Here is a 15,775-nt window from a genome sequence, read left to right as displayed (position 1 = left end):
TGTTTTAAATCTTCGACACTGAGAATGCCAGACACTAGACACAGTATTATATGAGGCCACTATATTGTGCTGATTTTGGCAGTATTTATGTTATCTCCAGTCCTTCAGCATCTTTTGCGCAAAACCCCCACGTGTCCCTAAGACAGAGGTTTAACTACATGTCCTCAGCTGAGTTTATTGCCTTTTCTGCTTATTCTACTCAAAGAACAACTGACATTTGCAAAAGAGGGGATAAAGGGGGAGACTTGTACCATTTCAGCAGAGGGTTTTGTTTGTGCAGAATACTACATTAAAAAGAGCCCAATAGCTATTAGTGATTATTAATCTTCAATTACAATAATAGCCACGTTTAACCAAGAAAAAATGAAAAAGCTATGCTGCAAGCCATGAAAAAAACTTTTTTAATTGTCAGCCTTGCCAGTCTAAAACACTCTATTCATTCAGTTATCATTCTGTAGTTTATAATTAAAGTGCTAATGTAGATCAGAATTCTTTGATCTCAAAATAAAGGATTCCTTAACCAAAGAAATTTATGAACACAGCAGTTACAGGAAATTCAATCTTCCAAGTAAAAATTAGAAGAAACAACCAAAAGTAAAGTAATTAAGGAAAAAACTATTCTTGTTGAATAAGAGAAGGGAAATTAATTGTGCAGTCATTCTGGTTTGTGGAATGGTTCACCAAGCAAAGTTACAAAAGACCTCTCTTTTTCATAGTTAAGTACAATCTAGGAAAAAAGCAAGTAAGTGAACTGTACCAACATGAACAGTCTAAATGCCCTCAAAGTCCTTTATCCTAAGCTAACAAGTAGAGGTAATTCATATGTCCAGGAGTATAACTTCAATTAGCATGAGTTATCATAATGATTTGCAATATCTCATCCGTGATATTTTATTTCATTTCCATTCTAATTTCCTATTTGAGGAAAAAAGTCAGCAGCCTGCTACATCACAAAGTTGGTCTAAATTAAAGCAAATTCCAAGACCTGTGTAGTGATCTGCACTACATGGTTTAAAGTGTTCACTTAAGCACTCAAGGTCAGAAGAACTCAACACACGGTCTCATCTCTTGTGTCTTACTGATTAAAGACAATGTGCCAGAAACATGAATTTAGAAATTAAAGGTGGGCAAAAAAAACCTCAGAAATAATTTTGTCTTTCAGTCTTCTAAGGAGAAATCTACTTGGGTCACTGGAGATGCTAACTGGAATACATGTTTCATTATCCCAGGCTGGATGAAAGGTATGAAAAAAACTGGAAACTAAAGAGATAGAGTCAGCAAGCCAGTAAGATGCTGCACTGCTTATCTGCCCATGTTACCACTCCTGAAAATCATAGAATCATAGAATTGTTAGGGTTGGAAGGGACATCAAGGCTCATCCAGTTCCAACACCCCTGCCATGGGCAGGAACACCTCACATTAGATCAGGTTGCTCAGAGCCACATCCAGCCTGGCCTTAAAAACCTCCCAGAATGAGGCTTCTACCACCTCCATGGGCAACCTGTTCTAGTGTCTCACCACCCTCATGGGGAAGGAACTTCTTCCTAACAGCCAATCAGAATCTACCCATTTCTATTTTTGTTCCATTGTCCCTAGTCTTATCACTACCTGACACCTTAAAAAGTCCCTCACCAGCCTTCTTGTAGGCACGCTCCAGATACTGGAAGGCCACAATAAGGTCTCCTCTGAGCCTTCTCTTCTCCAGACTGAACAGCCCCAACTCCCTCAGTCTGTCCTCATAGGAGAGGTGCTCCAGCCCTCTGTTCACCCTCGTGGCACTTCTCTGGACATGCTCCAGCACCTACAGATCCTTCCTGCAAGAGGGGCTCCAGACCTGGATGCAGTACTCCAGGTGGGGTCTCACCAGAGCTGAGTAGAGGGGGTGAATTACCTACCTCAACCTGCTGGCTATGCTAAAATGGAACATGAGCTTTGGAAAAATCATTCAAAAGCAACAAGTGTCTCACAAGTCTGAGTGAACACCAGGTAAGTTTAACTCTTATTTCAGCACTGATATTGTCATGCCTTCACTCACAATCTGCTTCTCTGGGAAAGTGATCTTCTTTACATATAAGCAAAAACCCCAATAATAATAATAACAAAAAAATTAGCAAAAATTAGTCTGCACTCAGTTTCAGTGAGCTTTGGATCAGGCAGCTCAGTACATTTTAGAAGCAATATACACTCTTGCTTTTCAGCACCGTAAAGGACGTGCTTTGTGGTTTTCTCCTCATTATTTTATTTGAATTAAACCCACTAAGCCTTAACCAAAAAAAGCAACACAGTTCAGTCTCAGTGGACTAAACCAGTCAAACTTAGAGAAAGTGAGCAAGAGCTTCTTAACATGAAAAATGTTCCTACTAAAACCACATGACTCAAGACCACCTTAAATATTTCCTACGTGGCCTCTAAAAGCAAGATTTCTCATTCTGCTGCCTTTTGAGACACTCTGAAAGCTATGATTATTGGAGCAGACAGTCATTTTAAAGTTATTAGTTTTCTCATTCTCAAAGTCTCAGTTTTTAAGATTTTTAAGATCCAACTAGTCATGTAAGAATGGAAACTGAAAATCCACTACAACCACAGACAATAACACAAGAAACACAGCTACAGATCAGAGGAGACTGTGGAATTTTACCACAGTATATACTTCTCAGTGGCATTACTTAGCTTTGTTCTTCAGAAAAATCATACACCAGAAACATGAAAAGTTTGATCAGACAGGACTTGACTAATGAGCTGCATAGCTGGCATTTGGAAAAGCTCAGGCAAAGGATGTAGGAAATAAAGGGTCAGTAGTTTATTTTCCAAGAAAGAAAGATTCAGAGTGACATGGGTTGAGTTGAACCTGCTGATGTGTAGCCAACACCATGTTGCCACCATGCTAGCTTAAAAATGAAAGTGCTGGCACTTTCCTTTGCCAATATTACAATTTGGTTACCTTCTCTCCAAATAGTTTGAGTTGATTCATGCACTCAGAATGGCAAAGATGTGCTTTCTATAATTTCTGTGACAATTGTCCAAGATGAGCATAGAAACTTTCAAAAAGTACTGCCTTAACCATTGTGACCATTGAAATTTCAATGTTTTCTTTGCCTTCTCATGAAAATGCCAAGTGCTAACCTTTAAATCAAATTACTATATTTGTCTCCTGTTTACTTTTCAACTTCCCGTGCCTTATGAGTGACAGACGAGACCTATGCTCTGAGAGAGGAAAAGCTGAGCTTTAGAGTGCTGCTCAGGTTAATACCCTGCCAACAGCCTCTAATAGAAATGCATGAACCACGTGAAAAGGACCATGGACAGATATGTCCCAAATAAAAAAATAAAGCTAAAAGAGAATTTACACCTTCAGCTGTAAATACAGAAGCATAATTAAAATAATCACTCTCAACAGAGACATTTCAGAGGAGGGTTCCCTAAGTGTATGTCCCTGTTAAATTGCTGTTTAAAAACTAATGTAAGACTGCTAACTGAATAGCTGTCATCTCTCTGGAATATAACTTGCAAGTTCAGGGTCTCTTAGTTCAAGAAGGACAAGGAACTGCTTGAAAGAGTCCAGCACGGAGCCACAAAGATAATTAAAGGAGTGGAACATCTTTATGAGGAAAGGCTGAGGGGGCTGTGTATCTTTAGATTGGAGAAGAGGAGACTGAAGGGTGACCTCATTAATGTTTATAAAAATGCAAAAGGGTGAGGATGGAGCCAGGCTCTTCTAAGTGATGTCCAATGATAGGACAACAGGACAACGTGTAACAGCTGCAAGCTGGAACATAGGAGGCTTCACATAAACATAAGGAAAACCTTTGGGTTTTTTTTACTGTGAGGGTGACAGCACTGAAATAGGCTGCCTAGCGAGGTTGAGGAGTCTCCTTCTCTGGAAACATTCTAAACCTGCCTGGAAGCACTCCTGCTCTGGCAGGGGGGTTGGACTAGATGATCTTTTGAGGTCCCTTCCAACCCTTAACATTCTGTAATTATATTAGCAAAGTATTACATATTTCAATCTCCTGTTTAAAACTCAGTTACACAATTTTAACAGATTACATTAGACAGTATGAAAGTAGGAAAAAAATAAATAGGAAAGAGGATATGGAAAGTGCTTATTAGCAGCAGCTTCTTGATTACAAAAGTGTTCTGCTTATAAGCACAACCAAGGAGCCCTACTTACGTATTGCCAATAAAGACATTTTGCAGTGTCCCAGTTTATTTATAGTCAGTATGAGATATTGTAAGCAAATTAAGAGACAGTACAACCAGACTGCAATATCTGAAGTGCTGTGCTGCTGGATTCCTCAGATAAGAATTGAATCTGGAGACTCATCTTAGTCCCATGTAATAAATGTACTAATTTCAGTAATAATGAATTTAATAGTGAATTGCCTTTCCTAGTTTGTATAGGCTCTGTATCCAGCAAGCTACAGATCAATGCCAAGGATTACAGACTAATGCTTTATAGCAGTGAGGACTACAATAGCGTTAAGTCCTTGCCTTCCAAAAGTACTAAAGCCTTAAGGCATTTCACTATAACCCCTTTTTTCTTCAGTACAGTAAAAGGCATAATGATGTAAGTATCTTTAAACAAGATAACTGGATAGTCAGTACAAGCAAAAGGTGCATTTTAAGGCAAAGAGGTGGGTTTTGTTGTTCCTGCAATATTCTAAGACCAGCTCTGTTTCTAAGATCTACATCAGTGAACCAGTTCAAGCTGAAATTCACAATACTTGGAAGGCCTTTAATGAAATGAAACGTATTTCAGCAGCATATGTCACAGCTTTTCTAAGTGGCACACATTCTTCACTGAACAGAAGCAGGTTGTTAGTTTCCTTTATACTCATAATTATATCTCAATCCTCCATCTAAGTCTTAAAAATAACTGAGACAAGGCATGAGAACGAACCTGAATCATACTGCTTTCAATATGGTAACACAGGGAAAACTATAGATTATGAAGAAAGACACTATGGGCCTTTAAAAAACATTTCCTGACAGCTTCTGAAAAACAGCAAAACCCCCAAAATCTACCTATTTATCAAATAATATCTTACTGTGCAGCAAATTCATCCCTTAAAGACAAAATAACTCCATAGTAGCAGGACAATTGATTTCTCAATTTAGTGAAAGAACATGGTGAATTTCTTGTTATAATTTCTGCTTATTTTTGTCTTCTCCAAATGTTAGAATGGAGCAAAGCATAGCCTGAACTATAACCAGAATAAAACTTTTAAAATTGAATGCAGTGAGCAAACCCATGTTTCTATTTTTATGTTCCTTACCAAGAGTCTCACTTCCTTGCTTTGGGTTCTAATCCAATTTTGAAGCACCTCAGTGAGCATAAGAATCATTAAGAGTAAAGTCATAACTTACTCATGGGTAGAATAGACAATAATCTTCATAAAAATGCAATAATAAGCAAAAAATAACCCAAGCTTCCAGATTTGCTACTGCTGCAAACAATATGGGTTTTCATAATGGTTTTGTGTAAATAGTGCATCTGGGACAGCTGATATCTTCAAAAAGCCAGCAACCACAGTCTAATAGCATGCTAACCAAAATCAGGGGATAGTTGTGGCAAAAAATACTGCACATATACTACCTGTCACTCTACAGAAAACATCATATGCCTTTCATCCGTAGGAATTTGTTGAAACAGCTTATGTACCACATACAAGCTTGCTTCAGTGTCTTAGGTCTGGCCATTTGAAGATATCAAGCCTGTGCTCAAGATGACAATCTGGCACTCAGCACAGCTCCACCAGCATAAAACAAAACCAAATGACCATGTTCAAGTCCTGAGACTTCACTCCCGGTCTTCAGCTTCACTTTCCCCTGGAGACCTGGGACAAGCACCGTTACAGAGAGAAAAGCTTGTAAATAGCATCACTTCCCTGCTACTGAATATATTGGGAAACGACTTTATGCACTCCAATATTTTCTATGGGCTTGCCATTTTAAAAACTTTGTAGATATATATATGTAAGAATTGATCTCTTCTGCTCTTACAAGTCCACCAGGAAAACTAATCTGCAATTTATTGTGCATATAGATGGAAGATGAAAAGTAGACTGTTAATACTAACATATCATCTGTTTCTGGGCAGGCTGAATGCATAAGATATTAAATAGGACACAGATTTATAGCTCTATTTTGGAACTGGAACTCAGTTCCTAAAAATGTCCCCACACAGCTACTGGCTTCTGTTACATAATTACAACCTAACTGTCCACAGCTTGTCAGAATTCTGTTGCTTCTGCCAATGTTAGAACCTCTCCTCCTCAGTAAGCAAGAAAATAATTTCTCTTGTCAGCATACAACTGCTGAACAAGTGGAAAGTCAAGGCCTTCCAACTCACAGAACACAGCCCTTCCACTGGTATACTTACATGGGCAGAAGTGCATCAACCAAATGTCTTATTGAAAGTCTTTCACTCTCCTTGAAATGTGGTCTGGAAAACCAGAGACAGTAGAGCCCAGTAGGAGGCACAATAAGGAGAAAAATTACATGTAGCAGCCACAGGTAGAGTTTTGCTTTAAAAAAAAAAAAACACAAAAGAAAGATGCGAGTCTCTTCTCTGACAGCTAGTCAATTAGAGGCTGATGGTATAAAAGCCTCTAACAGTATCGTGAGATTAAAAGCGCTTGCTGTAGATCCGGACGCTGATCGTATCCAAGTATCTTGAGATTTTTTTTTGTTTACTTTCATTTCACTAAGAAAAACAAATGGCTTTAGAGCATCCTTGTCCTTCCCCCAGCAAACACATGTTCATTAAAAAATGTGCCAGAAAAAAACAGAAAGAAGAGGTAAGTGGCATTCTTCATTAAAAATTAATCTTATCTATTAACCACATCTTATAATTTGGGGGGGAAGAGAAAAATAAGCTCTCTGAAGTAGACTGCTGGCAAGGCAAATATGTTAACTGTCATATTTGTACTGGCAGCATTCACAAAAACATGGTCCAGACTACAAAAATAGATGGTCTGATATTATCACATTGCTTCCCATTCTGTGCTCTAACAAGTAATTTGTGTAGTGCAGCTCACAAACTGTCTTGTTTTGGATACACTCTGCACAGATGTCTGCATTTTCATGGGGGGTGATTTGAGCATGCAGAAGTAGATGGGAAGTTCAAAATGACGACATAAATACTCTCATAATCTTGTTGTCTTCTTTCCTGCTGTGACTGTGTTTTGTGAGTTTGATTACTTACAGTAGAGAAGAATGCAGGTACAATTCTAGATGCAGTTTCACCCCTTCAAATCTCTAGACACAAACGGGAATGATGAAATATTCAACAGAAAATCAGTGGAACAAGAGTTGGGTTCCTTTACATATAGCAATAAACTTAGTGGGATAGCCCACAACCACATCAATATTGCATTGCCAGTTAAAAAGAATGGAATGGAATGGAATGGAATGGAATGGAATGGAATGGAATGGAATGGAATGGAATGGAATGGAATGGAATGGAATGGAATGGAATGGAATAGAATAGAATAGAATAGAATAGAATAGAATAGAATAGAATAGAATAGAATAGAATAGAATAGAATAAACCAGGTTGGAAAAGACCTTTGAGATCATTAAGTACAACTCATCATCCAACACTATCTAATCAATTAAACCATGGCACCAAGCATCCCATTCAGTCTCTTCCTAAACACCTCCAGTGATGGTGACTCCACTACCTCCCTGGGTAGCCCATTCCAATGACAAATCACTCTTTCTATGAAGAACTTCTTCCTAACATCCAGCCTAAACCTGCCCTGGTGCAGATTGAGACTGTATCCTCTTATTCTGGTGCTGGTTGCCTGGGAGAAGTGACCAACCCCCACCTGGCTACAACCTCCCTTCAAAAGGCAAAGCAGGAAATTTTGAAAATAATTTCTAATTTTTGAGGGTTTTTTTGTTTGTTTGCTTGCTGTTTTCCTTTCTTAAAACACACAAACACCAAATCAACAAAACACACAAAACCAACCCCAACAACATTCAAACATAAAATTCTGTCCAGCAAAGGATGCTTTAAAGTTTTAAAGTAAGTGTTTAAAGTAAACTAAATTCTTAATTTTTTAAATTGGTTACTTAATATGTAGTATGTAGCTAAGTAATTTAACTTCTTTTCCCAAATTTAGCTATTTTCATGTGGATGTGGGTTTGATTGATAGAGCAGTGCCGTGCGGAACAGCAAATAACTAACTTAGAATAATGCTTTATTTCAAATCCAGTGATGGAAATGAAGCATTTAGAACACAGAGATTCTTAGCTAGGCTGGTTTAGAAAAGTACTTGTATGAATATCTGTAACACACTTGTGCTTCTAGCCAGGTGGGGTTTGGTCTCTTCTCCCAGGCAACCTGTGACAGAACAAGAGGACATAGTCTCAAGCTGCACCAGGGGAGGTTTAGGCTGGATGTTAGGAAGAAAGAAATTTGTCACAGAAAGCATGATTTGCCATTGGAATGGGCTGCCCAGGGAGGTGGTGGAGTCAGCATCACTGGAGGTGTTTAGGAAGAGACTGGATAAGGCACTTGGTGCCATGGTTTAGTTGATTAGATGGTATTAGGTTGGACTTGCTGATCTCGAGAGGTCTTTTCCTACTGGTAATTCTGTATTCTGTATTTCACAAACCTTTTATCTGGAATAAAATAATCTTAGAAAACAAGAAGGAATGTACCATATGACAAATATTTGTTTCTTCTGGTTCTGTGAAATTTTACTGTGGACACAGATTAGGTTTTTTTCTATCCAGAGAATGTGAAGGAAAGATTCCCAGTTAGTGTGGAAAAGGGAACAAAGAGGAGACAGAAAAGTTTTGATTAATTAATATCTGCAACATTCAGCATTCAGTCTTTTATATTATGAAAAATATCTACTGAGCTACAAGCAAGTAACTCAAAAGCAAGTATTTTTCCATTTTATTTTTCTTTGCAAAGAGTGATATAATGTCCTAGTGGTGTTGGAAATTCTTAAAAAGAAACATTTCCTTTTCTTTGCGTTATTAAGATCTCATGCAAGGCTCCTGTCAGCTGCTAGTTTGTTCACTTTATCTCAAGAAAAAAGGAAGAAAAAAGCTTCAAATTTTCCTTAGATATGTCAGTCAAAAGCATTACATTGGTTGTAACATCAAGTTCAGAAGAATATCATTCATGTCAGTTTAGACAGAATAGTTTTGTGGCCTCATTTCCTTCAATACTTTTAGACAAGATAATACTTTGTAAAAGCCCAACCTCATCCTGCTATTAGCCCCAAATCAAACTGTGCTTATGAAGGTGATCAATGATTCCAACATGCATTTCTCTGTGCTGTCTTCTTAGCTGAGAACTACTTTCCAAAGGATCACAGTTTCACTAAAGATAAGTAGTATTCAAATTTGAATTAGCCAGGGAGAGCAGGCCTGACACTCAATCTTAAAGTATTTCCTAACTTGGCTGTTTGAAAATTATTGAAATTCCAAAATTCTTGTGATTTATTTCACGTTCCATTTGCAGGCTATGTTCATTTATATTCAAATTTACTGCTTTCTTTCCATTCATGTACTAAAGATACACTCTCCTTATTCACTTGTGTTCGTGTAACTGATTTTAATGTATTTGCACTAGGAATGAAACTGAAGGCCATGCTGTATGAGATCCTTGATTTTAAGAAACATACCTGGTTGGAAGGGACCTCAAGGATCATCTAGTACCAAACCCCCTGCCATGGGCAGGAACACCTCACACTAGATCAGGTTGCTCAGAGCCACATCCAGCCTGGCCTTAAAAACCTCCAGGGCTGGGCCTTCTACCACCTCCCTGGGCAATCTGTTCCAGTGTCTCACCATCCTCATAGTGAAAAACATCTTCCTAACATCCAATCTGAATCTGCCCACTTCTAGTTTTGTTCCATTCCCCCTAGTCCTATCACTACCTGACACCCTAAAAAGTCCCTCCCCAGCTTTCTTGTAGGCACGCTCCAGATACTGGAAAGCCACAATAAGGTCTCCTTTGAGCCTTCTTTTCTCCAGACTGAACAGCCCCAACTCCCTCAGTCTGTCCTCATAGAAGAGGTGCTCCAGCCTTCTAATCATCCTCGTGGCCCATCTCTGGACACCTTCCAGCATGTCCAAATCCCTCCTGTAAGAGGGGCTCCAGACCTGGATGCAGTACTCCAGATGGGGTCTCACAAGAGCAGAATAGAGAGGGAGAATCATCTCCCTCAACCTGCTGGCTATGCTTCTCTTGATGCAGCCCAGGATGTGATTGGCCCCAGGTCTCTCTCTGCCTGGCCACTCTCCAGCCACTCTGACCCCAGCCTGTGGCACTGCATGGGGTTGTTATGGCCAACGCATAGAACCTGGACCTTAGATGTATTAAATTTCATGCTGTTGGACTCTGCACATCTGTCCAGCCTGTCAACGTCCCTCTGCAGATCTCTCCTACCCTCTAACAGATCAATACCCACTCCCAGCATGGTGTCATCTGCAAACTTACTGATGACAGACTCAATACCCTCATCCATATCATCGATAAAGATATTAAAGAGCATGGGGCATCTTTAGCTATCTTTATATATTTCCTTATATTCCATACTGAATGATATTAGTAGGTCTATTTAAAAAATGAATTTGCCAAATCTTCTCACCATAGAACAAAATTCAAAAATCAAAGTTCATAGTGTGCTGAGCCACAAACTCTACTCATATAAGTGAATGTTCTCCATATTTCAAATGAAAATAAATAAGATAACAAGGAACTTCAGCTTTCTATATGTTGATTCGATCAATTTTTGCTTTTTTTATGACACCTAAAACTTCTGTAGCAGAGCTTTTATTCCACTGAGCCAAATCCAAGTTTCTCAGTTGCATAAATAGAAGTATTTAATCTTCTGTCTTGAGAGTGCTCTTCAGCTTCCTTTAAAGCTTTGGAATTGAATTCCTCTCTTAAGTGCAGCAATGCCAATGTGGAATAGTACTGGATGATTACTGATGGGATGCAGAATATGGCTCATAATTTAATTCCCAAATAGGTCTTATATTCACAAAGCAGAAACAAAAAGATATACTTTCTATTTTGAAGTACAATGGATTATATTTGCAGCTGCTGCCTCTCATTTTGCAACTGAAAATCTGAGAGTGCACCTGCACTTAAGAGCTCAAACACTTTGTGAGCAGCAAAAAAATCCAACCAACTTAATTCTTGATAAGCACACTTCATGCAGACCATTGGCTTTTACACTGGTTCAAGCCAGAGTGAACTCCAGTGAAGTACACTGCAGTAGCACTATAACAGAAATTAGACCTGGGCTCATCTGTTTGCACCAGCTTCATTTATCTGGTAGAGGGCACTAATGATGAATTTTTTTAAGTGAAATCTGAAATGAATAAAACATGCTGGCACCTTGACAGATGCAAAAAGGTTATTTAAAATTAGATTCCTCAAAATGATATATTAAGGAAACAACTCATGAAGGAAATTATTTTTTAAAAGACACAATCTTCACCTTTTTATTCCAAAGCCATTCCTTAAGAGAGAGAGAGGGTGTGTACAGAGTTCAATTAAGCCAGTTGAAAGCTTGATTTTTGCCAACTAAATGCTTTAAATATAACCCCCCAAACTTTAAAACTCACTAACAAAAAACCCAGCAATTAAATATTTGTCTGCCATGTAAAAAAAAAACAAACCACACCCTACTTAAAAAAGCCCTAAACAAACAAGTAACAACCTGTAATATCTGTGGTTATTTCTTGTATGGCATTTTTGACAAGAGGCAAGGGCTGATAACCAATTAAGGAAAGCTATTTGCTAAAAGCCACTGCCCAAATTTTTCCCTTGGGTTATTTACAGGCTGGAATTTTTGAATACTTATCCAAGATGAAGTGAAATCTGTAAGGTTGCCTCACTCCAAATGAAAAAAGATGTGTTGATTCAATGCTGCTGGTCACAAAAGGAGCGTGCTTCAGTGTAACTAGATGTCACATTCACTCTAAAAGGATTAAAATTAGCTTGTATTCAACTATTGTTATGTTTGCTTTAATTACATGTTTGAAAAAAGCCTTCACTTCTGACAATGCTGACTTGTGTCATCCTCAGCACATATCAATTTTAATCTTACCTTGACTGTGCAGCCTACTTTCTTTTTTCTTATTGGATACCTTGAAATTCCAGGGAGCTTTCCAGAATTTTGATGGATTAGCTGTTCACCCTGTCCCAGCAAGTCTGAGATAAATGATTGGAGAAGCTATGATCTTTGGGTAAATTACTCTCCTTGACTGCAATATATATATGATGAATTGTGCTGGTATGCATTTACATATTTGTCAGTTTAATTACCCAAATAATAAACCCCACACATCCCTGGCTCCATAAGAATGAAAAGAAGGTACCATATGCTATTAACAAAAGATAATCATGAAATTCACATTAAATTTGATCAGGAAAAAACAACAACAACATAATAATGAAATCCAAAGTTGTCTTAATATCATCTACTGTAGTCAGATGCAAAAGTACTGCTATTTAAGAATTAGAATCATAGAATCAACAAGGTTGGAAAAGACCTCACTGATCATCAAGTCCAACCTGTCACCCAGGACCTCATGACTACTAAACCATGGCTTCAAGTGCCACGTCCAACCCCTTTTTGAACACCTCCAGGGATGATGACTCCACCACCTCCCTGGGCAGCCCATCCCAATGGCTAACAATTCTCTGTGAAGAACTTTCTCCTCACCTTGAGCCTAAACTTCCCATGGTGCAGCTTAAGACTGTGTCCTCTTGTTCTGGTGCTGGGTGCCTGGGAGAAGAGATCAACCTCCTCCTGGCTACAACCTCCTTTCAGGTAGTTGTGGAGAGCAATAAAGTCTCCCCTGAGCCTCCTCTCTTCCAGGCTAAGCAATCCCAGCTCCCTCAGCCTCTCCTTGGAGGTCTCTCCCCAGCCTTGCTGCCCTTCTCTGGACACACTCAAGAGTCTCAATGTCCTTCTTAACTAATTAGAACTACTCTGTCACATGAAAGGAAACATTCTCCTCTCACAGTTTCATACAAATGTTGATGGACCGCATCTGGTAGCAAAAATGAGAGAATTTCATTGCTTATCTGTAATAATCTCAACCAGATTAAGTAGAACTTTACAATTATGTTGGGATATACACATGCATTGCCCATGTACATGCACTCCTGATGTATCTAAGCCATTAAACAAATGAATTGTCTTTCCACCAACTGAAAAAGATAAGAACACTCTGAGATTGAAGGATTATCACGTAACTATTAGGAGACACTACTTTTTCATGCATTAATCTCCCAGAAAAAAAGCCCAAAACTTTTCCATGCATGATTCTTCAAAGAAATTATAATTCAGAACACGAATTTCTTCAAAGTAAGGTTAATAATAAAGCTGTATTTCTATTTCTATACGATCATATTATTTTCAGATGAGGAAATAGCCGTAGCATAATAGAATATACTACTCTACTACTCCAGAACAATTTCTATCCTTTCCTTCTATCTTTCTGAAATAGTGCTTTTCATTTATTGGTTACTAGTCTTTTCTCTTTAAACATTTTTAGGTCTAAATGCTGTACTTTATAATATTAGTTTAAATTTTGAACTCAGATTATTTCAGGGGATAATAAAGATGCTGTATCTTTGCAAATCAATAATATATGTGCGGGGTTGGAAATAGGCTGCAATTTATGAACCCACTGGCCATTAGTTTTACAAGAAGGCATTAAAATAAAAAATAGCTTCATAGCCAGTATATGATCTCTGCTTATGAAATAAAAATATCATTTCCACTGCAGGAAAGTACATCTTTAATATTCCTTTTGTTTTATGGTTAGCTTGCTAAAGGTAATTCCAGCCTGGGACCCAAGGAATTGCTAGTGGATGGGGCGATCACTCCTGTTTGTTGACTGAATCTCATGCAAATTATCCTAAAACGTGGTCTTGAATCTATTCTGTTGGACTTAAATAGAAACAGCAAGGATCATACATGAACTTCAAAGTCCTTAAAGCAAAACTGACCAGTAGCAGTCCAATCTTACTTGCGTCTGTGTCTTGCTCTTCAACTGGAAACACTCTTATCTACCACAATACTCCAGCAGACAGAAAGCCCTGTTCAGTGACCTTTCTTCAGTCAGAATGCACTCAAGAAATTGGATTTTGCTTCCCTGCACTGCATGCTTGGACTAAATTCTTTCAGTGTGGCTGTCATTAATTGTCTGGAGCACAGAATTAACTGCTTTTGTAACACAGCTGAACTCAGATCTTCTTTCAGGTGTGAAGCAGGCAGACAGTGTTCCTTACACATAATCGCTGCTTAGCTATCTTCTCAAAGGTGCTGAACAGATCATAAAAACAAACTCTGTGATGTTATTCCAAAGTGATCTCTTCCCTTGTGCCTACCAAAATATGAAGAAACAGTTCAACCACCCCCACTGTTTCTGACAGCGGATTTTCAGTCCACAATTCTCTGAAAGATACTTCTGCTAATACTCTCATTCTAGTTTAACTCAAATAACCTGTTCTTAGTTTAATGCTAATTGGTCTAATCCTAGCTGCTTTAACACTAGAGTGTCTCAGCAAACTGGCAGTATTTTTTTATTGCTATTGACTATGCTCATAATAAAACCAAATCAATAAACAAGATGTTCTTCTTGGGATTCTATAATAGCTCTTGCTTAAAGTCTGTCTGTTTGGTTTTGGGTTTTTTTTTGGCTCATACTTTTATTTTTTAAAAGTATTTGCTAGTTTTGCCTCACAACTTTTTGTAACTTAGAAAATGTCTTCACATTGTTCAACTCTATTTGAAAATAGAGTTTTCCTTCCTGCTGATTTTGCTGTCCTTCATGGTATGAGATTTAACACATCTAAGTGCCACAACAACCCCATGCAGTGCTACAGGCTGGGGGCAGTGTGGCTGGAGAGCAGCCAGGCAGAAAGGGACCTGGGGGGTACTGGTCAATGGTAGGCTGAACATGAGCCTGCAGTGTGCCCAGGTCACCAAGAGGGCCAATGGCATCCTGGCCTGCATCATGAACAGTGTGGCCAGCAGGAGCAGGGAGGTCATTCTGCCCCTGTACACTGCACTGGTTAGGCCGCACCATGAGTACTGTGTCCAGTTCTGGGCCCCTCAGATTAGGAAAGATGTTGACTTGCTGGAATGTGTCCAGAGAAGGGCAACAAAGTTTGGACCACAAGCCCTATGAGGAGAAGCTGAAGGAGCCTCTTCTACAGCCTGAAGAATTCAAATCTGCAGCTTCTATTACCCAAAAGTATACCATAATATGTCTAAGCTGCAGGTCACTCTAGACAGACGTATCATAGAACCCGAATGGCGAAGATGCTGCCTAGAATTAGCGTTTCAGTGGTTCTGTTACAGAATAATGAAAGAAGAGGAGTGTGCATTTGTATCTAACCAATTAGTGTGTTAAGTGACAGCCCCTAGTTTCCACAATGTATCAGGTTTTAACATTAAATAGTGTTGATGTACAACAAAGGTTATTCTCAGAGGGTCTGTACAGCAGTTACATTACAAAAATAGTACTCCAGTAAATAGCCCTTGTCCAGGCTACAATGCTCAAGACAATATTTATCCAGATCTAAGTTTGTGCTTAATTGTTACTATTGGGTTTCTCCAGGCATTCCCTGACTCAGAATGTAACGGGTTGGTTCTTAGTTTTTTTTCCAGGACACACATTTCTTTTTATTCACTCTGCACACACTTAATTTTGGTTTTATATTGTCTTCTCTGGATGGTCACAATCCCAAGAAATGCTCATCACCAAGAGGATGGTTTCA

At 38.7% G+C, this 15,775-nt stretch overlaps 1 protein-coding gene and 1 long non-coding RNA gene across 6 annotated transcripts in view; one reads left to right on the top strand and one right to left on the bottom strand.

Annotated features, from left to right (window-relative positions):
• Positions 1-15,775, bottom strand: part of NAALADL2 (N-acetylated alpha-linked acidic dipeptidase like 2) — a 519,424-nt gene that overhangs the window by 57,170 nt on the left and 446,479 nt on the right. The window lies entirely within an intron of this gene.
• Positions 6,649-15,775, top strand: part of LOC137444402 (uncharacterized) — a 30,983-nt gene continuing 21,856 nt past the window's right edge. The window contains exon 1 of the long non-coding RNA XR_010988142.1: positions 6,649-6,800. This is a non-coding gene — a long non-coding RNA (uncharacterized lncRNA). The remainder of the gene's footprint in view (positions 6,801-15,775) is intronic.

This window comes from Melanerpes formicivorus, unplaced genomic scaffold (genome assembly GCF_026170545.1).
Source record: "Melanerpes formicivorus ecotype bairdi unplaced genomic scaffold, bMelFor1.0.p_v2 SCAF_12, whole genome shotgun sequence".
In the NCBI taxonomy this organism is placed as follows: Eukaryota; Metazoa; Chordata; class Aves; order Piciformes; family Picidae; genus Melanerpes; species Melanerpes formicivorus.
Note: the sequence above shows the minus strand (reverse complement) of the source record. Positions and strands in the feature narration are given on the sequence as shown.